The sequence below is a fragment of the Chrysemys picta genome, chromosome 13 (assembly GCF_011386835.1).
Source record: "Chrysemys picta bellii isolate R12L10 chromosome 13, ASM1138683v2, whole genome shotgun sequence".
Lineage (NCBI taxonomy): Eukaryota > Metazoa > Chordata > Testudines > Emydidae > Chrysemys > Chrysemys picta.
Window position 1 is genome coordinate 21,284,356 of NC_088803.1, and position 4,527 is coordinate 21,288,882.

The 4,527-nt window shown below is 47.2% G+C and overlaps 1 pseudogene; it reads right to left on the reverse strand.

Moving 5' to 3' along the window:
* Positions 1-3,176: 3,176 nt before the first annotated feature.
* LOC101937885 (olfactory receptor 10A7-like) lies at positions 3,177-4,033 on the reverse strand (annotated as a pseudogene).
* Positions 4,034-4,527: the final 494 nt, after the last annotated feature.

Consider the following 4,527-nt stretch of genomic DNA (forward strand, 5'->3'; position numbering starts at 1 on the left):
ATGCTAACAAAGTAACTCCACCTGCATGAGAGGCGTAGAGTTAATGTCACTATAGTTAGGTTGACGCGGTGTCTGTATAGAAACTGTGGTTACTTACATGAAGTGTTACTGGCTTTCAGAAGCCGTCCCACAATGCCCCACACTGACAGTACAATCAGCACAAGCGCTCCTCGTGAGGACGTGTACCGCTGACACAAGGTGCACAGCATGGACACTCAAAAGCAATTTAATTACATGTGGCGGCTATATGCTGATGTTTCATGGACTCACAGGACTCGTTCTCTCTCTCTGCTCCATACAGTCCCTGTAAGAACCCCCCTTCAATGTTACAGCCCTTCTCGGGGATTCACTCTCTCTCAGGGGTTAAGCCTTGGGCTCCAGTGCCTCCTGGAACCACACCTCTCTGAGCCTTCAGCATGCCCATCTCTCATCGTGGGCCCCCTCAGGGAGTCCACTTGCTCTGGCCCCAGGGGGCCTCAACACCCAGAGGGAATAATGCAACCTTGATGTCTAGCATGCAACAACTCTCAGCCAATGTAAAACAGGAGGGTTTACTGATCGTCTGAACACAGCATAGGAGATTCCCAGGGCCCTGGAGCCTGGCAGTCTCAGCACAGTTCAATTGGCTCTCTTCCAGTCCCGATGGGCTCAGGCTACTCTCCCTGTTCCCAGTCCAGCAGCCCCCTCCTTCCAACTGATCGTCTTACATCATCACCCTCAACAGCCCCTCCTCTGTCATCTGTCTTCCATCCAGGTAAACAGGTCACCTGGGCCTCCTCTCTTCCATCCTTTATTCCCCCACTCGCTGGAACCAGTTGGTCAGGTCACCAGGGTCCTCTCTTCTCAGCCCTTTGTCCTACCACTGGCCAGAACCAGCTATCTTCCAAGTTGGGATGGGTCTCTTGGTCACCAGTCACTAGGGTACCCCATCTCCATGCCATTTTCCAGGGCCCTGACTGCTAGGCGAGGTCACACCTAGTCTGTCTGTAACAACAACCCCCTCTCTCACCCCCTCATTAAACCCAAAGCTCACAAGGAAACTGAGATCCACACACTATTCATGCAAAACACTAAGAAAATCCCCCACTTCGTCACACAATGTAACTTAGGGCATGTCTATACTACAAAACTACGTCAACCTGAGAGAGGTGTAAGTACCTTTTGGCACTATCATACACCCCTGTTCTACCCATGTAAAATTTGACCATGGGTCCCTATATTGTTTCATAAGTTCCTATCTTTGTCCCCACCTGTCTCAAGCTCTATATTCTTTCAGCAGTGGATAGCCACAGACCTGTTTCTATTTTCAGCTCACCTAATCACATGGTGCTGTGTCTATCCGGTGGATTTCTCTTTAATATTTCCTAGTTAATATGAACACTAGGTCGCATTCCATCAGCAACTGGGGTAGCGCCACCTCCCCACCCTACCCATGCTACAGGTGGGCCAGGGGTAGAGTTACTAACTCCAGTTGGGGTCATTTGGTCCAGGAGATTCATCACACCTCCACACTTATTAAGGAAATAGTTATTTTTAGTATTCAAATTGCTCTGAAAGCCACTTGCAGGTCTAGAATACATGACCTCTGAGGAAAGATTGAAAAAATTGGGTTTGTTTAGTGTGGAGAAGAGAAGCATTAGAGGGGACATGATAACAGTTTTCAAGTACATAAAAGCTTGTTACAAAGAGGAGAGAGAAAAATTGTTCTTGTTAACCTCTGGAGATAGGACAAGAGGCAATGGTCTTAAATTGCAGCAAGGACGGTTTAGGTTGGACATTAGGAAAAAATTCCTAACTATCAGGGTGGTTAAACACTGGAATAAATTGCCTAGGGAGGTTGTGGAATCTGCATCATTGGGGGTTTTTAAGAACAGGTTGGTCAGACATCTGTCAGTAATGGTCTAGATAATACTTAATCCTGCCATGAGTGCAGGAGACTGGACCAGATGACCTCTCGAGTCCCTTCCAATCTATGATTCTATGCATGAGGAATTTTTTCTTCAAAGTTGGTAGGCTGGAACCGGTGCTGGGGTAGAGTTTGTGGTAGAAAATTTGGAGTCATTTGATCCAGAGGTTCGCAATATGCAGCCATCTACAATATGAGCATCTTTTTAATGTTCCAACAGCTCTAAAATCCGCAGGCATAGTGAGATTATTTGGGAGAGTGCTATGCCACAACAGGGGTAGGGGTATACGTTCTGATACAAATTTTGAGTCATTTGGTCAAGGGGTTCATCAGATACAACCCCCCCATCCAGTGAGCTGATCTTAATACTCATGTTGTTCTAAACCAGACACACATTTTAACAGCACAGTGGTCTTGAAAACTGGTATTCCATCACCTGGGCTGTGGCAGACTTTGAAATGGAGACCACCTGTTGAGATGAATAAGTCACTTCACATCTCCCAGAGCCACTGTGTGCTCTGAATCAGCTGAGAATATCCCATTGAGACAAATGGGCCACTTCACACCTCTGAGATCCTCCCATGCTGAAGAGGGGTGGGGAGAGCCCCTCCCATCCACATGAGACCCTGAAGTGGAGTATGGGGTCTGGGGTTTCCCCTCCCTTCCCCCTTGTTAACTCCAGATGGCAGATGTGCTCCTCACAGCCCATAGCTTACCATCTTCTTTCCTCCCATCCCGATGGACCCTCCTAACCCGCTATGGGTTAGGAGGGGCAGTAAGAGGGGCAGAGTTGGTAGCTGACTGTGAATTTTTTTCCAAGAAACCTCTTTGTTCACCCTCATAGTTGCAATCCAATTATTTCCCCCCATCCCCTCACTGCCACTAGATCCTCAAAAAAATAGGGAAATTTACCATCCAAAAACTTTGTTAACGCAGAGTTAAGGTTGCTCAACAATACCATCCATCTTATCTAGCTATCAAAAGAATATAAGAATGACCATACTGGGTCAGACCAAAGGTCCATCTAGCCCAGTATCCTGTCCTCTGACAGTGGACAATGCCAGGTGCCCCATATACTCTCTATCTATCCTACTCCTTTCTCTCTCATGTCAAGAGCACCTATCTCATTTGTGTGTGAATGCAAAGAGAAAATGGGCACAGGGTTATTGTAATAAATTGTTTAATTTAGGCACTGCAGGTTATGAGCATGAGTCCACAATAAGCAACAACAATGTTCCCTCATTACCAGAAACAAACATGGATTTTTTTTTCATAGTTGAGGTGCAAATTTTTTTCTGCCCAGGAAGTTCCTCAGGGCCCCTTTCACTTCTTTGTTTCTCAGGCTGTAAATAATGGGATTTAGCATTGGTGTAACCATTGTATACAGCAGGGAGAGCAGTTTGTCAGTTCCAAGTGAGTTGCTGGAGGTGGGGCTTAAATACATCATGCAGCATGTCCCATAGAACAAGGAAACCCCCATGAGGTGTGAGGAGCAGGTGGAGAAGGCTTTGCCCCACCCTCAGCCGAGGGCATCCTCAGGATGGTGGAGATGATGCAGACGTAGGAGACTAGGATCATCCCAAAGGGTACCATCACCACAAAGGTGGTCTCCGCAAGGACCTCGATCCAATTCACAGAGGTATCACCACAAGCCAACTGTATCAGGGGCACGATGTCGCAGAAGTGATCGATGGCATTAGACCCACAGAATGGCACCTTGGCTATCAGAGCAGTCTGTATCAGTGCCACAGCGACCCCACCCAGCCACGAGCCAGCCACCAGCCACCCACACACCCTCCTGTTCATCGCGAGCACATAACACAAGGGGTGGCATATGGCCACGAACCGGTCATACGCCATGGCAGCCAGGAGCAAGCACTCAGTGGTTCCTAGAAGGGAAAAGAAGCACATCTGTACAATGCATCCCAAGTAGGAGATGGTTCTCAGCTCCACCAGCAAATTCACCAGCATCTTGGGGATGGTGACTGAGGTGTAGCAGATCTCCAGGAAGGACAGGTTCCTGAGGAAAAAATACATGGGGGTGTAAAGAGGAGGGTAAGCCAATATGAGCATAATGATGAGGCTGTTTCCCATCATAGTTACTATGTACATAACTAACACTACAACAAACAGCAGGATGGCAGGTAGCTCCTGGAGATCTGAAAATCCCTGGAGTATAAATTCAGTCACCACAGTGTAATTTTCCCATATCAGTTCTTCAGCATCTTCCATCTCTGAAGGAAAGAGAGAAAATTTTGTAAATAATTGAAATATAAAGTTCACAGATTTTGGATTCGCCCACTATCAATGGCAGACCTATCTGCAAAACTTCTTTTCTCAGTTCCAGAGGGTTTTGAACTTGCGGTGTTGGTTGGAACCATGTCTAAGATTTCCATTTAGCGGAAACGAAACTAGCACTGGCCAAACAACGAGGAAGACTTTGCTCAGCCCTGAACTGGGTGGATGGGATGCACAGACCTAAGAGTAAAGGTCCGGTTGGTGCCAACTGGCAAAGGACACAGGGGTCTGGTTACAGAGATCCCCTGGTCTGGTGTCTACATACTAGTTCACCAAAGGCACCGTATAAGGAATGTATTGAAAGTCTGTGACACATTGGTCAT